The 23,494-nt window shown below is 51.6% G+C and overlaps 1 protein-coding gene across 1 annotated transcript in view; it reads right to left on the minus strand.

The window, feature by feature from the left end:
• TIAM1 (TIAM Rac1 associated GEF 1) overlaps positions 1-11,875 on the minus strand; it is a 133,113-nt gene extending 121,238 nt beyond the window's left edge. Inside the window, exon 1 of the mRNA XM_066207232.1 lies at positions 11,831-11,875. The gene's annotated coding sequence lies outside the window, so the exon portion shown is untranslated. The remainder of the gene's footprint in view (positions 1-11,830) is intronic.
• Positions 11,876-23,494: the final 11,619 nt, after the last annotated feature.

Consider the following 23,494-nt stretch of genomic DNA (forward strand, 5'->3'; position numbering starts at 1 on the left):
ACCAGGAAGGGAGAAATCCACGTCTGAGGCTCAACCAACAGCTCTGTCCCTCACCTGCACGCTGACACCCAGCAGCAAACCTGCCTGTGGGGTGAGCCTGGCTGCCGCAGGATGGAACTGCACCCACAGGGGTGGCTTCCCCTGTAGGAGGGAATTGTTTCCAAGCTCCTGTTCATAATCAGTAAAAGAAATGGAAAATGACAGGAGAGTCCATTTCAAGAAACTAAAGCACCAACAGAAAGAACACATTAAAATGTGTTATCTCAGGGCTCGTATGACACAGAGAGCAGCCGTTGCTCCAGAGCCTGCCTTTTCCGTGCATTTTTCTCCTGGAAAAAAGGGAAGGAAAAGCCACCAACAGCCCCCAATGCCTCTGCCAACCTCTGAAGTCAGAGATGCAGAGCGCAGAGGAGTCGCAGCAGCCTGGCAGGAGCCACGGGAGCTGTCAGATGTCTACAGGCAAAGCCAGGGTGGCTGTGCCAGACAAAAACATCACAGGAGTGAGCCCCAGCACCCGGACAAATTCATCCTGACCCCTGCAGGAGCAAAAGCCACCTGAGGGGAAGGTGCCAACAGGGGCTCAGTCCCTGAGGGATCACAGCCACCCCAAAGGAGCAATGACAGCTCTTAGAGGGATGCTGGGGTGCCAGCCTGCAGCTCCTCACAGGGACACAAAGCCCCAGCTGAGCACAGGGCAGAGCTGCTGCACGTGTCCACTGTGCACAGAACTACTCCAGGAGGACATGGATGCTCAGGGTCACGTTCCCACCCTGGCACAGCTGCTCCTTGCAGTGATCCCTTTTCATTCTGCTCGTTCCTGCTTTATTTTCCTTCCCGTCTTTCACAGATAACCCATTACTCAGCAGTGGTTGTAGGATTTTATGTTCACATATGGTTTAAAGAGGTGGCTGTTTAATGTTCCCTATATGTAAATAACTGCATGCTGCTCCAGTCCCTGCTGAGCAAGTGAAGGAATGATTAGATTATAAATCTCCAGCACAGAAACATGCCAGGTTGGTTTTTATCTACAAACACATTAGAGCTTACACTGGGTTACATTTGCTATCTTCCCTTTTACCCACAAATTCCCGTTGCTTTTAACGAGCATATAAAGCAACCAGCAACAGGAAAAATTATCCCAGAAAGCAGGAGCCCAGGGGAGCAGGCAGCATCCCACGGCCACCCCTGTGCCTGAGGCAGGGCTCTCACCACCACAGTGCAAAGCTGAACCCGGAATGTCAGCTCCAGGGCTGTGCTGGGGGAGCCTGGGATGCCCATGGCAGAGTGGGGAGAGCAGCCCTGACCCTGGGCTGGCACTGCTGGGCCACCTCCAGTGCTGTGTCCCCTTCTGGGCCCCTCCTGACAAGACAGCCCTGGAGGGGCTGGAGCGTGTCCAGGGAAGGGAACAGAGCTGGGAAGGGGCTGGAGCCCCAGGAGAGGCTGGCGGAGCTGGGAAAGGGGCTCAGCTGGAGAAAAGGAGGCTCAGGGGGGACCCTGTGGCTCTGCACAACTCCCTGACAGGAGGGGACAGCTGGAGGGGGAACAGGGACAGGAGGAGAGGGAACAGCCTCAGGTTGGGCCAGGGGAGGCTCAGCTTGGACAGCAGCAGGAATTTCCCCATGGAAAGGGCTGTTAAGCATTGGCAGGGGCTGCCCAGGGAGGTTTGGAGGGCCCGTCCCTGGAGATGGCACTCAGTGCTCTGGGCTGGGGACAAAGTGGGCATCGGGCACAGCTGGGACCCAGTGGCCTCGGAGATTCAGTGATTCCACCTGGGGAAAGGCCCCGTGGGATAACAGGGCAACTCCTGCCACCCTCCATGGCGGTGCCCCTCAGGAGCAGGAGCCACTGCACAGGCAGCCAGCTTCACCTCAAACCAAACCAGCCATGGGAAAATCATGGAATCACGGAATGGAATCACAAAATGGAAAAAACCTCCAAGCCCAGCCAGCTCCAGCCCCTGCCACGGGCAGGAACACCTCCCAGCAGCCCAGGTGACCCAACAGTGCAGCACGGCATGGTAGGAGCCAGGAGGACAAACACCTGCATTTCAAATGACTCCGCTTTTCCTGTGGCTGTGGCATAACCCCAGCGCTGCTGCTGGAAACCAAAACACGTTTTTCAGTGTAATTTATCATCTGTTTCACAGGGCTGACAGTATTCATTTCAAACCAAAGCTCCCAGGCCAAGCACATTAAAACCATTCCTATTTTTCAGAAGTGAACGCCACGAGGGCCAGGAGCAACATTAACATATCCACTCACATTTCCAGCCTGTCCGGTATCAGACACCAGCACAGAGAGAATAATCTTTTGAACTTTTCCAAGGTGGAGAAGCACTCTTTAAATAAAGAGGAGATACATAAATCCTTGCTCAGCTGGTCTCTTTTCCTTGCTGAGCCACGACAGACCAAAGGAGAAACCCCTGATACTCCCAGGCCGTGCAGAGCGAGGAAAGCAAGGCAGAAAGTTCTCCCTGGATCCCAGGAAGACATCCTACAGCCACAGGTAAATAGGAGACCACCATCACAGGCACCCCCTGCTGCACCCACAAAGGCACCAAAGTCACTCAAGTGTCACCACGAAAGTGCCAGAGCTTCCCCTGCAAGCACCCGCCTGGGTGGTGGGTGTAGAAATCCATCCCCGGTGGCAAACAAAGGAGCAAAACCAGGGAAAGGCTCATAAGGCAGAAATGAAGATGCTAATCAAGAAGGCAGGAGGAAGGAAAAAAACCCCTCTGGCCCGTGGAAGCAGGCAGCAGATAGCCTGAAACTGGGTATTAATTCAATTTATACAAACGCAGTCCAAGCCATCCAGTCTGGGCACAGCCTCTCTGTAGTGAGGACTCATTGGAGCGACTGCGAGAGCTACAGGAGCCAAAAGACGCTCCAGAGCAACACTGCAGCACGAGGATGGAAGGAGCCCCAAAGCTGCTCAGGGCTGCTTTTCCCTCCCCAGCCTACCCCACACTCTCCTGATCCACCAATGAGGAATCCTTGCCCGAATCCTGCCCCTGTACCCGATTTCTGCTGACCTAAAGTTATCCTGCAGCAGATGATGGATATTTCCTACCCCAGCAGCCTCTGCTGCCTGGCATTGCTCTGCATATTAATGATCCCTAATGACACCTAAAAGCCTCTGCAAAGTCTCACATATGGATTTTACCACTTAGGCTGGAGCCATAAAGAGCCACCAACGGCAGAGTGTGTTTAATGACCAAAACCAAGCAAGGAAAGCTTTCATTAAGACATCATCTGACTCTTGTGGAAAGGGGCATTAAGATGATTTTTCTCCTGGACCAGTGGTGGGAGGTGAGGGAGGTGATGAGCAATATCAGTTTGAAAGGGATCTTTAAAATATGCACTCTTTCAGTTGGCAGGGAATAAGTCTGTTCAGTGGAAGCAGGAGAGGGGGAGAACTGGCCAGGGGAGGGAAGGAAGAGAGCTGCCTGTCCGTGACATTGTCAGCTTCAGACAGTGATGGAAGATTAGTCCTCAGGAATATAAATCACCTTCAGCCAGGGCTCCTGGAATGCCCTGCTTCCCGTGACTGCTCAAGAGGCACTGTCAGCTGATCCTCACCTCTCGAGATCAGGATGATGACTTGGGGGGGGATAAGGCTGAAAAGAGGGGTTAATTAAACAAAGAGGCAAATAGGCAAGAGACTTGAGGAATTGATTAGACAATGAAAGTAAATGACTTGGCAAAACAACCCTGGTATCACATCCAACAGATGCAGTGCTGTTCTAGTGATTGATATTCTCACTGGATGTTCCTGGGAGTGCTGGGACATTTATTGGGGTAAATGAAATCACAACCCAGACGCCTCCCTTTTCGACTCTGCGCAAGGAGAAAAAGCTGCCAGGGATCTCTTCATCCAGAAATCAAAGCATCACCAAGGACTTGAGAAAATAATCACTTTGTCAAATAAGACTCAGACAAATATATCCATCAAGCTTCCGTGGCATTTGTCATTTGCTGGCTTGGAGGAGCAGAGCATCAACGTCCACACAGGTGACCAGACCCAGAAAAACCCAGTGTCCTTCCCCATTTCTGCTCTCTAGACAGGCTCCAGATTTTCCACGCTCCCATGCAGATCTATTTCTGTTTGGTTGCAAAGTCACACGGCCAGGGGACGGCCCAGAGCCTTGGGAAAAAAACGCATGTCAAACACAGACCATGCCTATGTTACTCATCCAAAGGTTATTTCATGCTTTTTTTTGTAAGATATCGGTCAAGAAGAGAGACTTCGGTCTGGTTTCAAGCCTTGAATCATGGTGTTCATGAGGTCAAAACCACAGCTGGTATAAATTTCCTTCCCACCACCATCAATCCCGGCGCTGAAACATTCCGGCCGGCCGAGCGGGCACGGTGCAGACTGCCCTGCATTTTTAACCTTGATTATACATAATTGTTAATCACTGACCCATTCTCCGGCCGCCCTGGTTGCTAAGCGACCCGTTTTTGCTCCAGATACTTTTTAAAGCTGGTTAAGAGATGGCCAAAAGTCAACAGAGTGAGAGGGGAGTAATGAGGACAGATCCTCATTGAGGATCCTCATTGAGAGTAATGGGGACAGATCCTGTGGGAAGAGAGGGACACTCCCCCACACCTCCAGCCACGGTGTAAAGAACCACTCCGTGATAACACCTTGGGACCTCTGGAAGCCCCTCAGAGCAGCTCCCAGGGAAACCCAGGCTCCTAATGGGAATGTAATTACCCTCCCCGGCAGGAGGGAAGGGACGTTCAGAGACCAATGATTAAAAAAAATAAATCAGGTAGAATTAATCAGGTGAGGGCAGAAATTGTCCAGTCCATGTTTCTGCACCCCGCAGCCCTCCCTTCCCAGCTCCCCCGTGCCCTGCCACCTCCCAGCTGTGCCCAAATTCCTTCTGCTGCTCCCTTCAGCAGCCTGGGGCTCTCGTGCCCACCAGGATCCTTTGGAAGGGACCTCAGAACTCCAGGACTTTCACCCTGCTGGCAAACTGAGTTGAGTGGGACATAGTGCAACATCCACAGTCCTCCCTGGGCCATCCACCTCTGGTTTTCCCTCTCTTGTTCCTTTCTTTGGAAAGCATTTAAGAAAGGGCCACACTTGCTGTGTTATACAATCCCAGGCAATCTCCTCCTGCTGTTCCACCCCTGTGTCACCCTCTCGTGAACTGCCACTGTGGTGTGTCCTGATTAGCTATAGAACACCATTTATATCCTGTAGAAACCAGAGGTTTAAATGCTACAGATTCACACAGAAGCAACAGCGAGCAACCACATGAATTATTAAAAAAAAAAAAAACAAAACAGGATTTGCAAGGAACAGGAAAATGCCAAGGTTCTGCTTTTTCTGCCTTTTCTTCTTTTAAATATAACCCCGTGGTGTGGGTTGTGGGCACAACTGGAGTTACTGGTGTAACCAGTGTAAAGGAGAGCTTTGAGATCAGGTTCCCAAAGCAGCTGAGCACTACAGTAGGAGGTTGTGGCCATGTGCCAGTGGGAACTCCAGGAGCTGAACACCACCTTGTTTGCATGAACTGTTATCAGTTCAATACATTGATGCCAACACGCCTTGTTTGGGGCTTTTTTTTTAAAGCTTGTCTTTAAACCTTCAAGAAAACTTAAGCACAACCTAATATGTCCAAGGCCAGGCTGGACAGGGCTTGGAGCAACCTAGGCCAGTGGAAGCTGCTCCTGCCCAAGGCAGCAGGGTGGAAACCAGATGATCTTTAAGATCCCTTCCATCCCAAACCAGTTTGTGATTCTCTGATTCCCTAAAGTGCTGGGCTACGTACACCCAGCCTGCAAAGGCTTCCAGCTTGTGCCTCTCCTCCAGTCACAAACCATCTTCTCACCAACAGCTGCCCGGGCTACAACACCGATGTTTTCTGAGTACCAGGCATGGCTTAAAGCACTGTTTTGTAAACATGGGGAGAAAGGTCTGGACAGCAGGATGACAGCCAAGGGACAACAAGCAAACAAAACGCAGAGAGGTATAAGGATCGAGAGGCTGCTATGAAATTATTAGCTTGGAAAAGAAATGATTAAGCAGGAAGGAGTCACCCAAAACCAGAGGGCCCTGTGAGTAATCCGAGCACTTGTGTTGGGATATTTTTTGATAACGTGTTATAAAGGAATGAAAACCTAAGCCCTGCTTGCTTTTACTGCTGCTCCCGGGGCCGGGCAGGTTTAGGGCAATAAATAAATAATATTTATAAATAAAACCAAGAGTTGTGCAGCACAAAACTCTGTCACTGCCCTGTCACTCCCTGCAGGCAACACGATCCCATCACCTCCAGCTGACCCGGGGAAGTTGTGGGCTGTTTCATGAAAAAATCCTGGAGCTCGCTGATGGCAACCTGCCCTCCAGACAGGGCTTGCACAACCCCGACCCGTCCCCAGCCAAGGCACGGCCCAGCGGGATTGAGAACCGAGACAGACACAGAACCAGGGGCTGGGGAAGGCTGCCGGGATCAAACAGCGGCGTTTCCAGCCCTGCTGCCGAGCAGGGGCTGGACACAACCCGAGCAGGAAACCCTCCAAAGCCAAGCCAAACCAAGCCGCTGGGAGCGGCAGCGCTCGCTGCTCGCTCCCGCCAGCAAACGCTTCCAGGAAAGGAAAACAAACCCCTGTCGGGCCGGGAAGGGCCTGGAGGACAAAACCTGCGCTCCGCTCTGCCCTCTGCCTTCCCCCAGCCAGAAGGGTGCGTGGGGAGAGCAGGACAGTGCGGGGTGTCCGCACACAGACAAACAGGCGCTGTGCGCAGGGGACAGACAGCAGAAGTCCTTTCGTCGCAGGGATGCCCACGGGACGGACAGACGGCGCTGGCACAGCCGCTCCTGGGCTGAACCCCTTCTGCTGAGGAGGCCTCCCCTTCCCAAAGAGCCGCTAATCCACCACCCTTCAGCTCTGAAATTCACACAAATGATTTTGTTCATAATTAATTAAGGTCTGTAAATGTGGAAATTAAATTACCATTTACAGTGCAGAAGGAGGCAGCAGAGGAAAACCGGGATGGCAGCGACAGCTCTGCACGGATCGGGAGGACGTGGGGGATGGGGGCTCTCTGGCAGGCATGCTGAGGAAGCGTACAGTGAAATCTGTGTTAGCTCAAAATACACATTTCAGCACCTTTGAAAGGCCGCTCAGGCCCAGTCACCAAGCAAGAGACCTTTATGTCTTAGGTTCCAAATTAACCCCAAAACTCAGGCGCCCCTCAGCTCGGCTGTCACCAGTCCCAGGACTTTGCATTAGGAGCACATTTTCAGGACAGCAAAACCCCACACGTTCCTGTCGTCGCTTGGCCCCTCTGCTGGCAAACAAGCTGTTGGGAGAACAAAGGAGCCGCTCCTCCTCGGCCGGTGCAACCTCACCTTTCCACTCAGATCAGGCTGCCAGGGAGGAGAGGACATACAGGAAAACAGATGGCCCCGCACCGAACACGAGGCAGAATTCACTCGAGGGGCTGGGGAGGGAACAGGATGAGCAAACTGCACCTCAACGCCGTCCCTGAACTCAGCCCTGCCACCACGGCAGGGGCCCGCTGTGACAATCCACGGCCACCAGTGTTTGCTCCCTGATTCACCAGGGCAAGACCGTGAGGAGTAATTCTGCTTCTCGTTTCAACGGTGAAGGAGCACCTGAATGAGTGGCGGGGATGATTCCATGGTGGTTTCAAAGGCAACTCCTCCCATCCCAGATAGCCCAGGGATGCACTCAGCAGCAGAACCCAATACAAGGGTGGGGATCTTTTTCCCTTATAGTCAGCTGCCACTTTGCCCAATTGCCAAGGGATTTTTAGGGTGAGACGATGATCTGCACACAATTCCTGAAAGGGACCAGGGAACAGACGTGTCCCACACATTCCCATGCTCAGCAGGGTGGGCAGATTGCAGAAAGGGTAATGCCCATGTTGAAAATCAGCCAAGAAGAAAAGGTTCACGTACGTGACCTTTCTGGTTCTGAGCAGCCAAAAATCATGATGCACCCAGTACAGGGGAGCTTCAGGGTAAGATTCCCCCAAAAATCCTTGGAGAAGTCAGCGAGGGCTGAGTGGGTGCCTGTGCCAAGTTTTCCTCACAGAGGAAACGGGGATGCTCCTTGTAGGGCCCCACCAGGAGCCTTTTGGGATCGGTCCTCACTTGGCAAGGCAAACCCACCATGCCAAGGAACAGCACAGGCATGTTTGGTGCTGGAAAAGCAGGCTCTGGAGAGATTGAGAATGTGGATAGCAGGAACAAGAAGAACTGCTCCGTCTGGTCCCCCCTCCTCCTCCTCACGCGCCCATGGCCACGAACCCGCTGTCAGTGTGACTCCGGCCACCTGGTGAGTCCCTTCTGCCGCTGACACACCAAGGATGTGGGATTCCAGGAGGGATCCACGTCTCCCAGGATGGTGATTCACGCCTTCAGCTCCACAGGAGCCCAGGTCAGTTCCGGAGGGGTGGCTGCTCCATGAGCACCGTCAGAGGTGAGCACTTCCAAAGTGCCTGCAGGCACGCTCACACACACTGAGACACAGCAGAGCACCAAAAGAACTGCAGCTCCTCACGGAAATTTCCTCATGGAAAGGGTGGTCAGGGATTGGGAGGAGCTGCCCATCCCTGGAGGTGTCCAAGGAACTCCTGGATGTGGCACTCAGTGCTCTGGGCCGGTGACAAGGTGGGCATGGGGCACTGGTTGGGTTTGATGATCCTGGAGGTCCTTTCCAACATAAATGATCCCATGATTCAGTGATGCCAGCATCAAGTCAGTGCCAAATAATGAGATGCCCCCCGAGCTGGGTGTGAACGCTGCCATCCTCATTCCTGCCCCAAGGAAAAGCCACCCATGTCCTGACAGCCCAAATCCCAGACACTTCCCAGTAGCCCCAGCACAAACTCCGGAGCACGGCAGGCAGGAAAACAGCAATTTCCTCAGCAGAACAACTTCCACTCGCAGCAGGACCCAAAACAGCCGAAACACCTTCTGCAAATCCCCCCTCACCAAAGTGAGGGCACCTCACACATCATAAATAGCAGCCTGAGCTGGGCATCAAGGGCTTCGCTTCCTAATGAGCCCAGACAATGAGCACAAAACAATTACAAAGAATAACATTGGAAAATGCCCATTAGGAAGAGTACATGAAGAAAGCTTCAAAGGAGGAAAAAACTTTGACAAAGACACTCCTCATTTTTACCCAGCTACAGACAGTACTAATTTAAGGGAAAACATTTGGCTGAAAAACACAGAATAATAGAACAGAATTTGCTTTAATTATGTAACTGACTTCCCACACAAACAAATCCAAGCTACGGAAAACGCTTTTAAAATGGCACGAGTTGAGCCAAAGAGGAGAATATGCCACAGTAATTAATGTTTCTTTGCAATCTCTACAAGGTATTCACCACTAGGTTTTGCCCAGGGGAAATAAACACTGCCGCAAAGTGACATAAAACACTGCTCCAGAGTAAAACCTGTCTCTGCCCCGTCCTGATTTCCAAGGTGCGGAGCCGCGTCAGGCACTGCCCCAGTCACAGCCGTGCCAGAGCGAATTGCTAACCCAGCAATGAGCACCAGGATCCCAGGGAATTGCACACACAGGAAAAAAGGAAAATGAGGTAGATATATAGACAGATAGTGAAGAAGAAGAAAGCGCACCAGGCAATTAAAAAGAAAAGAAGAATATAAAATTCCTTCACATCAGAGGCGAAATCGTCATCCAGGCCATTGCACTCCAGTAACTTTTTAGCAGTGCTACCCATTCAAGGCAAATATCAGACAGAGAATTTGTACTTGAAGCCTTTTGAAGCAAACCTCCTTCCAGAAGAAGGAAAAGCGACCTGATAGCAATCCATTTGCAGTGAGGAAAAAAGGGTTTTACTCTCACACACAGCAAAGTCAGCAGCAAAACTCCCCGATTACTGCAGCCTGGGGTCAGCAATGCATCTGATTTGAAAGGAGTTCAGAAGCCAAGGCTTAAAACAAGCCAGTAAAGTCAAATTCAAGGGTTCAGAGGCAAAGGTTTTCTGGGAGCTCTGACATATTTATTTATTCATGTTTTTCCTCCCCAGTTTGTGACACTGTCGTATGAAAAGCTCGATCGAAACCCCAAAGGGGAAAATACCAGTTTATTGTGGTTTTATATCCTGTTTAAATGGCAGGAGGAGATTTTTGGACCCTCCCTCAGGCAGCAGCTCCAGAGCCAGGCCGCTTTCCCAGGGAAGAAGCCAAAAGCTTCTCCTGTCAGTGGGATGCTCACACAAGCCCTCCTTGCTTCAGTTAGGGGTTAATCCTGATCTCCCTGCCTGTGGAGAAGGAATTGAACAGTGGGAAGGACAACTTTCTCTGCAACCCAGCAAAGGTCTGACGTGAAACGCAGCCCAAATTCCCCCAGCATCTAAACCATTTCCACTGGGAATTCCCACAGCCAAGGAAGGGAGAGCAACAGCAACTCCAGAGTCACAAGAGGCGCAAAGCAGAGCACCAACCTCCCATCAAAGACTTGTCCTATTCCAGCACAAGCTCCTTTTGTAAAGACAAAGGAAAAAAAAAAAATTCAGATTTCTGCTTAGAAGATATTTTGGACGTTACATAAGGGATGTTAAAAAAACGAAAACCCTTTTAATTCTTTGTTAAAAGGAAACATCCTGAATGAAGGCCCTGGGAAGAAATAAAAATAAACTCCTGCCGCAGTTGCACACCATTGACTCGAGACCCCTCTGCTGAATGCACACAAGGAGCCTTCAGGCAGGGCTTCCCCTGCACTTCCGAGTGTTCAACTCCTCTGCTCGTAACACTGGCTCAAATAAATAAATCAAATTGAATACTGTATGCATGAGGAACTCCTGACTTCAAATATTTATGCCACACTATTCTCACTGCCCCCAGTGTGGGTCATCCACAGTGCCAAGACATCCAGATCCACGGCAGCGAGGACCGGGGAGGATGAGCAGCAGGAATGCTCTTTGCCTCCTGGGATCACTGGAGCTGCTGGTGGGTCTCTGCCACCAGGGTCCCCACAGCAACTGGATCAGACAGCAAAGCCAAACGGAGGGATGGGGGATCCAGGGGGCATCGGGAAGAGCATTCCCAATGGGATCAGGGAGGGATCCTTCCCTCCGCTCAGCCCAGGGCAGTGCCCCAGCCCTGAACAGAGGCCAAGAGAGGGTGTGGAGTTTCCCTCCCTAGGGATATCCCATCCCTCTGTGGACACAATCCTGTGCCCTGGGATGGCCCTGCTGGAGCAGGGAGGTGGCACCAGGTGACCCACAGTGGTCCCTTCCAGCCTGACCCATCCTGGATTCCGGGATTGTGGGAAGGACTTGGTTTGACTGCAGGTTTCCAAGAGAAGTCTGCTCCCAAACATTATCCCGCACTGAAGCATCCACACAAGTTAGATCAGCACAATTAAAACGAGCCAGAACAATCCTATTACAGCTAGGCTGGCTAGTTTCTAACACAGACAAGCTTAAATACATACTTAATTAGCTATTTTAAGGAAGCTCAGTAGTCTCTTTCTAGGAGCAGCTTTCCAGAACTCAAGGGATCACCAGCAGCAATTTTTAAAGACGAGGAAAATCCAGAGCCCAGAGCACAGGGACACACTGCTCCCCCTCGCCAGCCCTGGGGCTGTGCAAACCCACATCTCAGGCTGCCCCGAGACCCCCGTGCCCCGGCTGGGGCTGAACGCCACACCTGGAGCTGCGGCCACATTCCAGGGGCCAGGAGAAGTCTCACTCACTGCGGCAGATAACAAAAGTAGCGGAGCAAGGAGCTGCCTCTTTCTTGCCATTATGCAGTGTGACAGGGAGCTGGCGGCCCCTGGCAGGGTCACTGCAGCTGAACAGCATCCTGTGATACTCACAGCCTCCTGGTTCGACCTGGGTTTATTTTCTTTTTCGGTGTTTTCTTTGTCAGGCGGACGCCAGTTGTACATGAAACGTTTAAGCACGCTGAGCCTTCGGGTCACGGGCTGGCCACCACTTCAACACAAATAAATACTGAGGGGTATGCTGGGTTACAGTCACCTCAAAATAAAAAAAAAAACCCACCCACAGCTAAGGGCACTACTTGAACCAAAATAGCAGCATGTTTACTTCAGGCCTCTGGAGTGGGAGCAGGTATTGCAAGGCGAGTACAAAGAGGGCAGGGTAAGTGGCAGCAGCACTCTGATAAGGAGAAACGGAGATGAAAACAGACCCAAACAGCAGAACAAACCTTGAACAGATCTGAAAGCAGAAACCCAAGGTCTGACAATCACTTTGACATCACTGTGGATTGAGGTATAGGGCTGGAGAGAGCACTGTCAGTGTTCAAACACCCTCAAACACTGTTTCTGCAAGTTGTATCTCATTCTGTAAAAAGCAGTTACACAAAACAACTCGACTTTGGCACACTTTCAGGCCCTGAATTTTAGAACGTTCTAAAGTTAAACGAGAATGGGAAATTTTAATCTCAGCTAGGAGAAACAGCACTTCAAACAGAGAAAACATTGGCACAGGTTAGCAAAAGACAAATCGATTGAATCTCTTTCAAAAGCTTAGAAGGGTAGAAATGATCTTTCTCCACTGAGCTTACAGACATCATTTTAAAGGAAAGCATCCCCGGAGGAGTGACACTGCCATACCCAGCTGGAAAGACAAGATTTAAGGCTGGATTGAGCTGTGTTGGCAAGGCAGAGGAGCTCCATCGATGTCAGCTGTCCTACACGCTCAGGCCAAGTCAGGAGGGGTTTTATGGCACCACACAGAGTGACCTCAGCCCTGAGCTGGCTTTGGCAAGGCACAGAGCGGCCCACTGAGGCACCACGGCCCGTGGACACATCCCAACCTGCCTCCAGGTCAAACCAGCAACAATTACCATCCTGGAGCTGAAACATGCAATGGCGCATGCAAGAAATACGCTCCACTTGATCTAGGAGACTGATCAGAGCCCAGCACTTCTTGATTTCCTCAACAGAACCCCCAATGCCATTCCAGCAGCCTTTGGCTGTCTGCTCTTGGTGAAAGAGAAGAGGAAGGTCACCAGTTCTCTTCAACAGGTGCCTAACAATTAGGAAGGAAGGGCACTTCTGCAGGGGAGCAGAAAACAACACACACACACAGACACACAATTGCCTGTCCTTCCCTGTATTTCTGCCATCTGCCCATTCTGCAATGCTTCAGAGCAACAGGAAAGCCCAGAGCATCCCGCACACAAAAGAAGAAAAGCTGGTCTTGCACAGGGACAAAGAAGGAGGTGCAGGACCTGCCCCTGAAGTACAAACAGGTTCAGACACTTTCTCTTCACAGAGATAAAGTGTTTCACACACAGGTCCTCCCACCACCTCCAGCACTAAACTGCTGGGGAGGGAAGGAAGGAAGGATGTGCTGGGAGAATATTGTACATTTGCACCAGGCACTTGGATGGGGTGAACAGCTCTGCGTCCCCTGTATTAAACAGGTGATTAGGTGCATGCTAGAACTGAACTTTTTTCAAGCGGAGGGGCTGAGGTTTTAGTTTGTTTCGGTTTTGTTTTTTCTTTTGGACACAGAATCCTTCCCTTGGGATAAGTTGATCTTTCTGTTCACACTGAGGGGAAATCCAGAATTGCCAGCCCAAGCTGAGTGAAGACACTTCTAACTCCTTGACTCCCCAGGTGCCTCTGTATTTTCGCAATCCCTTATCCCAGAAATTCCCCAAGGATCAGCTGTGTCCCTGCACAGACCCCCAACAATCCCACCCCGTGCACCCCTGGCAGCGCAGTCCAAACACTCCTGGAGCTCTGGGGTCGTGCCCATTCCCTGGGGAGCCTGGGACTCTCATGGCTTCCTAGGAAAACTTTCAAAAGTACAAAAAAATACAGGAATCCCCAGCCTCTGCTTGGGAGAAGGGTTATGTTCTTTTGAGGACAGTCTAAAGAGAGACCGGTGCCCACCGTGGGCGTTATGTTGAATCCCCAAGGGTGCCTCTGTTTTCCCCTCATTCTAACCCAGGCCTCCCCTGCACAAACAGGGTCACAGAACACAGACGTCTTCCCAGGGTCCCCACCCACGAGTGGGTGATGACAAACCCCTCCACACGAAGGAAGAAACCCCCTTGACAGAGGCACAGCAGGAGACTTCCCCGCACCTAAAAGATTATTTGGGATAAACAGGTCCCTGTCTGCCTGTGCTGGAGCAGATGAGCCACGAGGCAAGAAATCCACACATTCCTTCTGTCAACAAGGATTTGGGATGATCTGAGAGAAGATCCCCAGCCCAAGCTGCTCGCATTATCCTGAGGCTCGCTCCCACCACGCATGAGCTCTTCCCTCTCCTGCCCACGAAAACAGGGAATAAATTACCTCCCTGTGCATGAGACTCAGTTGTTCACTGACTGCAGAGACCTGGAGCATCTGCAGCAGGCAGATCTCCCGAGGCATTTCATGTCCTGCCATTCCCAATTCCCCACAGGATGATTCCCATTAGGGTGCCCCTGCCTCCTCTGCAAGATTTCAGCTGCTGTGGATCCTACAGAACTCTGCTGCCACTGCTGCTGCCAAGCCCTGCAGCATGCCTGAGCCCCAGTCCTTCTGGAAAAACATTCTTTCCTCTTTTGGTCCATCCATATCCCTTTGATTTTGCCCCCCACCCCAGGATGAAGCAAACAGGTCAGGCAAGAGCCAGGCTCAGGGATGTCCCTCCACACTTCCAGCACAGGGAACAACCTGAAGCATAATTTCTCTTCAAGAAAAATTGGGTGTTCTGAAGAAAAACTACACATTTGCTCCTACAGCTACACCAAGCTGACAGCTTGGTTTTAAGCACAGGGCTCAGTCCCCTTTGCTGCTGCCTCTCCTGCTCCCACTGCAGGGCAAAAGGAGGCAATGGGGAAAGCACTGCCAAAAAAAAAAAAAAAAGGAACTTGTAACGTGCTCCATTGGAATGGAACAATCCAAGGCAGCAAGAGGGGACCTGTTACCCCAGCAAGGCCTGGTTCCGTGTCTGAGCTGTGCAGGAACAGAGATCAGAACACCAAGGTGGAGGGGTCAGGGCCAGAAGCAGCCACAGAAGCTCAGCAAGGACGCAGCAAGTGTGCCAAGGAAGTGTGCAAACTCACCTGGCCAGAGCTCCAGGTGTCCAGCAGCAGCAAGGGCACCTGCTTCTCCTTCCAGCAGCAGTCCTGGCACACCTGCCCTCCCCAGAGCTGCACAGAAGCAGGGGACACAGGAGGAGCCCCCCAGCAGCCACATCCATCTGCCCCAGGAGCTCCTTGGGACTGGAAAAAGAGTTTAGCTCTATGAAACAGTCAGGAAAACCAGAGAGCCTGGGGGGTAGATAAAGCCTACCTGGAGCAGGGGCTAAGGCAGGGAGATGACTCCCTGCCACAAAAATGCAGACAGCTTATCTATCAGACCCCGGGGGGTCCCTTCTGAGGGATGTTTTCCCTTCTTTTCCAGGAAGGGAAAGCAGGGGGGAGTGTCTTTTGGCACTCTGAGTTAGGAAACACAGAGCAGACCTACTCTCTGTTGGCCAAAGCTACAAGCACTCCTTCCACTCCCCCCTCCAGCTGCCTCCTTGCTGTCCCCCTGCCTGTGTCACCCCTGGACAAGGCCGGGGGGGGGACATGAGTGAAGATTCCAACCTCAGTGGGGAGAAAAGGCAAGGAAAAGGGATGGCGTGTGGGATCTGTCAGGTAAATCAAGCATTTGAATCGACAACTGCAGCCAAGGACTGCACAGGTACATGTTTCACCCTGGCTCGATTTGGGGGTGCCCACACTCACAGGTTTGGTTTTACAAAGTCTGCTGTGCTGAAAACAGAGCCCAGCTCTGCTTCGGAGAGCTCTGGGGGAACTTTGTTCCCTCTCCGTGGAAGAGCTGTGACAAGGACAGCGGGACCGATGACACCCAGCTCTGCGGTGGAGTCACACGCCAGAGGGATCCACAGGGACGTGGATGGGCTGCAGAGGTGGCACTGTGAGATCCTCGTGATGGGCAATAAAGCCAAGGGCAAGTGCTGCACCTGGCTGGGGGCACAGCCAAGGACAAACACAGGCTGGGACAGAATGAACTTCCCACTGCCATAGGGCCGGGATGGATGGGCTAGAGGGAAGGAATTCCTCCCTGGGAGAATGCCCCCAGCCCCTGTTGCCCACAGATGGCCCGGGCAGGCTGCAGTGAGTAATGCAATTAGCCCCAAGCACCCGGGCACACGCTGCAGGGGCTGCGAGCTCTCACACTGCACTTGGTTCAGCCTTCACCTCGGCCACACACACGGCACCAAAAATTACATAAACCAACCGACCCCATCCCACCCACAGCGTGGGGTTGGCCATCAGCTGAACTGCTGGTCAACACCGTCCAAGCCTTCTCTTGAGCCGTCACAAGCCTCACACAACACACACCTGACAAAGTCACCTGCCAATGTTCAAGTTGGTATTACACAGAGAGAAACACGTGCAGTCCTCACAAAACCTGATGCACATTGTTGAAAACAGAGTGAAGGCTCCCTCCAGGAAAAAAAAAAGTCGCTAAATACCAATAGGCTGCAAAATCGCCCCCAATGCACATCACTGGAAGCTGGGGGAGCATTTTGGAGAAGGGTTTGTAGCACCTGCCCAGGTCTATCCTCATGTCAGGGACAGAAGGGTCTGGCACTGTTTAGTACCTTCGTATTATGAATACGGACATACAGATGTTTTCATAGCGGAAGAAAACTCAGTGAGATGTGAGAATGCCTTAATGGAAAGAGGGAGCTGCACAACGATCTGCCATGTACATCCAGGTTGTGTTCACCCCAAATCCTGCCCCGGCAGGTACCTCCAGACACCTGCAAGTGGCCAGAGGAAAACTGTCCTTTTATTCTCCCAGTCTTCTGAAGGTTTCCTGTGATGCAAACCAGAACATTCCCCTGAAATCACTGCTGCCAACAATTTCCACACGCAGAAGAGAAGCAGGAATTTCACACCAATTCCAAGTTGAAAGCCAAAGAGCATTAATTTGGGACACCGGGACAAAAACGTGCATTGTCAACAAATAATTGCCCCGAGTAAAACAAGGCTCTCACACAACCCTTCCAGAGAGGACAGAGGCACATCAGGAGGGTTCCAGTGCAATAATTACAATTAATCCACGACTAAATCTCCTAATCACCCCTGGGCAAACACCATTCTCAGACACTGGTAAACCGCAGAATCATCCAGGTTGGCAAAGCCCTCCCAGACCAACCCGTGTCTGATCCCCACCTTGTCACAGCACTGAGTGCCACATCCAGGCCTTCCTACCTTCGTGGACACTCCATCCCAATGCCTCATCTTTCTGGGAAGAAATCCCTGCTGATGCCGGACCTGAGCCTCCCTAAATGACACATTGATTCCTTTTCAAACCATCCTACTCATGAAAATCTCACCGAGAAACTGGAAAACGCCCAGGTAACACCAGTTACTTCATTCAAAGCTCCAAGAAAAGCAGATTCTCAGCCAAGGCCCAGGAGCTCCCCACATTGGGGGGTCCCACCCTCCCTTCCAGCTCCTCGGGCTGGGGTTTAAATGATCCATGAGCTGCACCAGTAACTGAACATGCAGAACCCCCAGCAAGTCCCTTTTACTCAGTATATTCCACCTAACACACAGAGAACAGATTTAAACAGGCAGGGAATGAGTTTAACCACCTCGTGGGACACAAAAAGCCTGAGAGCAGACAAGGGTAAGAATAGAAATTCCAGCAGTTTTTGTCACACTTCAGTTCCGTGTCTCGCGTGGCAGGTTTAGGAAAGACCTCCAACACTGACTTTTCCTTTGCTTTATTCCCAGAGGAAAGGAAATATTCCAGCATGGGAGCCCTGAAGCTAAAATTAAACCCCTGTAATTTGGGTCCAGCAGGAGTTGGTACAATTCAGATCCCGGCCACAATGAGAGGTCTCCAACATTATCAACTGTCAACAATTACTACTGGCCAGGCACACAAACCAGCTTTGTTCTGCACTGGAAGCCACAAATGCAAGCAGCAGTAATTGCTACCAAAGGCAAAACACACAAAAACCCCAGCCAGGCCGTCCAGAATAACTCTCCAAAGAGGAATGAACGCAGCAATGGACACAGAACTCTTGCTATCTCCACTCACAGCCCTGAAAAAACCAAGAGTAAAATCCGATTCTGCACGCCCAGCAAAGCAGGGGGCTAGCAAGGAAAAAGGGCCCTAAAAAGACACTTGTTAACGATTAGGAGTTGAATGCACGTTTAATGGAACATCCTGTTCGCTGGTGATGGAATTTCATTAGCAGTTTAAGGGAGAGCGACACATGGAAGAGACAAAACGCAATCAATTTCTCCTGGAACTGCACACATTGCCACTCTGAGCCTCAGCGAGCTCATCCCAACCCGTATTAAAACCCAAATCAATTAATACTAACGGCTCACCTTATTTTCACCGAGGGATCTTCGCACTCCGGCAAGCCTCCATTAAAAAAGCCAAGACAAAAGGCGATTTGTACGCAAGCAACTCGCTTGTCTGCTGTTCTTACACTCATTTAACCATGCATTTCATTATGCTGGCAGGTGATTGCGTCGGCTCCAGTGCCCTTCCTCACAACCACCCCTGAGCGAAGGGGCAGCACGAGCCCACCCCGCTGGGAGAACTCACAGAACAAATTTAGTTTTATGAGTCACGGGAGAAACCCCAAAGCCCCCGACTTCACTGCCAGGTCTGCCAAGGTGTCAGTGTGACTTTGGCAGGACACAGGGATGGCCCAGCCAGGAGACGTGTTTTAGCAGAAACAAGCCAGGATTTATGTTCACAGAATCCTGGGATGGTTGGGACCTCTGGAGATCACCCAGCCAACCCCCCTGCCAAGGCAGGGTCACCCGGAGCAGGTGACACAGGAATTTGGGATGTCTCCAGAGACGGAGACTCCCCACCCTCCCTGGGCAGCTGTTCAGGGCTCTGCCCCCTCCACGGACAGAAGTTCTTCCCCAGGGTGAGGTGGAACTTGTTGTGTTTCAGTTCCTCATCTCTCGGATCACAGCCGCCAAACCCTCCGGATCAAACCCCACTGCCGTCTCCTGAAAGCCTGAGGGTACCAGAACATTGGATTAAGTGGAAAAGTTAACTGCAGTCAGCTCTCTGTGCAGTTTGCTGGGTTTTTTTTTCCCTTCCTGTGCTTCTGCAGATTTAAAAGTGCCTCTGCCACTGCATCACACCTGCCCGGACACCAGGGAAAGGTTCGTGGAGAAGGAACAAACTACAGCTGGAGGCCTCCAGCAAGTCCTGCAGGTAGGAATGCAGAAATGCAGGCAGGGCATGAATTTAGGCTTTCATGGAAGCTCCAAACAGCACAGAAACTGCCCAGGAACTCGCTGGGTGGTCAGGAAGCAGGACTCTCAAGGCTTCAGACACACTTTCCATAAGCAAACTGAGGTGAGGGGCTGGTGCAGCCAGACAGAGCACTGCTGGAACAGGGAGCGAGAGGCTTTTTGTCCAAGGCTTCGCTGGTGACTGAGGGCAGCAATTTCCAGGGAAAATCCCAGCAGAGAGTTCAGTGCAGGGACACAGCGGAAGGGCTGGAGAGGCCCCAAGCTGTGCCATGGGGCAAAGGCAGGCTAACATTTGCCTTAGAAGAGGCAAAGTGTGATGGGCTGGGCTATGGGATAATTTGAACCAACAAAACCTGCCTGCTGCTCCAGCACTGGATGGGTCCCACAGACAAGCAGGAACTGAATCCCAGCAGGAATTGCCCTGGCTTGCTGAGAGCTGTGTGTCTGGCTGAGCACTGCTCCTAAGGGAGGGCTGAAGCCTTGACAAAACTACCAGGTTACTGTAAAACACAAGAATTGAACAAAAATTCCAAAAAAAGTGGTGGTGGGGAGGAATCAAAACACCCAAAAGCCAAGCAAAACTTTCCTAATGCCGCTGGATTTGTGCATAACTTCCTCCTGCAAATCACACAGACAAGACGCAGGCAGTCAGGATATTCACGATCCTGCAGAGGAGTGCTGGTGTAGCAGGAAAAATCGTGGGCAAAGGATTGCGCCGCAGCTTTCTGGCACGGGGTTTTACATCTCTAGATACAAGATGTTTGGAGTGAGAGATGAGAGATGTTTTCCAGCTGTGGTTTAGCAGCAGCCCAGAGACATTCAGCTGCTCTATAAAGGTAGTTCCAAGAGCACTCTTTTGACAACAAAGGGAGAGGAAAACTCCAGTCATCTGACAGTGCTTTTGTCAGCCGGTCTGAGCACTGACTGAGGCAGGAAGAGACGGGTCACACATCAGGGAAAAAGATTTCTGTCTTTGGGTGCTCGGTTCGGGGCGAGCCCACAGCAGCAGGACTGGGGGAGCGGGGATTCGGCTCCCGAGCCCCTCGCACCAGCAGTGCCAAGGGAAGAGGCAGTGCTGCCCCGCAGCAAGGCACGCGATTAGGCAAAGCAAACGAGTTGTCAATAAACCCTTGAGCGTTCAATGAGATGTTGCTAATGGGGAGGCAAATGTACACTGTCACAATCCCTGCCACGGGAGCAACAATCCCCAAGTTGGGCTCGATGTTTCTGTGATGAAGCTATTTTCAGTTGCTTTGAATCTTCCTCAGGAAAGGCAGCCTTGGAAATAAAAAAAAAATAAAAAAAAAATAAAAAAATAAAAAAAAAAAAAAAAAAAAAAAAAAAGAAGTCACGACTGTTCTGAGCTGAGATGCACACACTTAATCAGTCCAGGTGTTTAAATTATTTATCCACGAGGAGGAGAGCTGTACTAATCTTAGGCACAGCGCATATGAGGGGGAAAAGCAGACACAAAGACATGCCAAACGCTGTGATGCAGCAGAGAATCCTCTCACGCACACGGGAACCGCGGCCAGAGGTGTCCCGAGCGTTTGTGGCTGCAGAACTCCAAACACAGAGATTTGCTGCTTCCAGAAGAAAGGTTTCCCGACTGTGAGGCGAAATGACTGTTTTCAGCCAGCACAAAGCCCCAGTCCAAAGATGGTACTTCCCCTGGCTGGAAAGGGCAGACCTTTCAAACTGGGGTTTTTCAAACCCGGCCCCAGCGTCTGGGGGAAACGCAGCACTTCAGGAATTGCTGTGCCCCAAGTGAGAGCCACATCCGGAGCTCAGGACCAGCCTGCCCCTCCTCAGCACCAACACACAGCAAACAGCCTCTCCTCTCTGACCTGAGCCTTCTCCTCCTCTCTCCCACCTGCCAAAGCTGCAGGGAGACTTCCCAGCTGGAAGATACAGGGCATATCCCACTGCAGCCTTGCTCCCACGGGAACAAGCTCCAAACTAAAACCCCTTCCCAGTCTGTGCCATCTCACAAAGCTTGGGCTGAGCACAGAGAAGGAAAAACCTTCACCTTTCCTTGAAGCGACTCAGAGAGAAGTTCAAGGTAGTTCAGCTCACTTCCAGCTGCTGTTTCAATCATTTTGTTTCTCTAATCTGGGCAGCACACCAAAGATCACAAGGTTTGGGTTTAAGTTTCATTTCAAAACCATCTCGTAGGAGAAGAACCATTCCTCCATTTTATTAAGCCAAGCCCACGGGCTGCTGACAGGGCTGTTGCAGGCGGCAGCATCAATGGGACATTACAGACACGGTAAATATGTAAAGAGGAAAACATTAACCTGGAAGGCTACCAATAAAAACAGAGAGGAAGACTCCTGAGACACCCGCTTTGCAATTCCCTTTTACACAAGCCACCGCCTAAAGTCTCCCGGCTGAGTTTCCCCAAGAAACCTACAAAGCACTTTACAGCATCGCTGCTCAAACCAATCCGAGTCCCCAGCAGGTCCATTTCCAAGGGAATGTTTGTTTGGTACTGACACAACACTTCACTGAACAAGGCGAAACCCACGAGGAAGCGACACCCGCTGCCTGGAAAAGTAACACGGGCTCTAATTGAGTTGCAGTAGGAAAGTGACTTGTTGTTACAGCCAAGGTCCTTGAAATTGCTGCTCAGATAAGCGTCGGGGAGACGCTGCAAGAGGGACACGCTTTCACACAAGGAGCGGCAGCCAAAGGAGAGGGCAAAGAGAAGGAAAGGAAAAACATAACAACATACCAGCCTTCGGCCCCACGGCCCGCCCAGCTGCCCCCAGGCAGAGGGGATCCTGAGCCCCATCCCTTCGTACTCCCAGCCTTCATTTGAAGCTGACATCAGCCTTTTTACCCTGTTTTCCCAGACTGTATTTTAGTCATTAGTTCTGGTCAGAGACAAGATCACAGAGCCACAGAACCTCCTGAGCTGGAAGGGACCCACAGGGATCATCCAGTCCAACCCCTGGCCCTGCACAGACCCCCCAACAGCCCCACCCTGGGCACCCCTGGCAGCGCTGTCCAAACTCTCCTGGAGCTCTGGGGCCGTGCCCGTTCCCTGGGGAGCCTGGGCAGTGCCCAGCACCCTCCAATATCCAACAGAAACCTCCCTGGTACGGCTCCAGCCCTTCCCTGTCGCTGTCCCAGAGAGCAGAGATCGGAGCTGCCCCTCTGGAGGTTCCCCTCAGTCTCCTGGCCTCCAGCTGAACATTCCAAGTGTCCTCAGCTGCTCCTTGTACGGCCCCTCCTGACCCTTCACCATCCTCGTGTCCCTCCTTTGGACACTCTCCAACAGCTTGAGATATTTTTTAATGTTGTGGTGTCCAAAACTGCCCCCACCTTTTGTCTTTTTTTGCTTGGGGTTATTTTTTTGTGGATTATTTGGATTTTTTTTTTAATTAAAGTGCCTTTTGCTCTAGCTCTAAGCCTAATTACTTTGGGGGCTGACATTTCCCATTCCTGTTCTTGTGGCAGAGGGACACACCTGAAGAAGATCTGCTTGGTCGTTCAAGGCTTTTAAGCATGTTCCCAGATAAGCACAGCTGCGTTTTTAACAGTAGCTGAGATTACAGAATTTAAGAAAGGAAAATTTGATATAACGTTTCATGCTTTAGTTAACAGTCTTCCAAGACACAAAGCTGCTCCAGTTGCTCTGGAAACTGTAACTTGGACACAACCATGCAGATACATCAGCCCCCTGGCTATAAATGAAACCACTTTAGCAACACTGCACATTTGTATGACAAACATTTATTAAAGCAAGCATTGCATCCCGATCCTCCTAGAGCAAGGGCACATCCCGTGCTCCTCCACGACAGCGCACGGCTCTGATTTCCTCTGAGCTGCAAGGGACAGAGTCAGGGGGGCTGTGGATCTACCGCTGAAGGGAGGAAGGGGAGACACGGGCGGGTGTTTGAGGGACACACCGTGGAGCCACAGCAGGGCTGTGCCTCCCACAGCCCAGGCACGGCTGGCAGCCAACACCAGCACCAAGAGGAGGGCTTGCCAGACAAAGGGACACGGTGGCCGGGCTGGGATCTGGGGCACACACTCGTGGCCCAGGAGAAGGCAGTGAGAAGCTGGGAACAGAGCAAGAACAGCCCCTGGGAGAAGGAAAGCGCGAGGGGGACGCTCCAACACGGCGTAGGAGGATGAGTGAGGGGTGTTGGCGGAGGAGGACTGGACACAGCACCACACCAGATGCCAGACACATGGGCTTCTTAAAAACAGGGGGAAATATTCCATACACAAACCACGGCCTGAGTGC

Source organism: Chamaea fasciata, unplaced genomic scaffold (assembly GCF_029207755.1).
Source record: "Chamaea fasciata isolate MVZ Bird 193981 ecotype frontalis unplaced genomic scaffold, bChaFas1.0.hap1 SCAF_2, whole genome shotgun sequence".
Classification (NCBI taxonomy): Eukaryota; Metazoa; Chordata; class Aves; order Passeriformes; family Sylviidae; genus Chamaea; species Chamaea fasciata.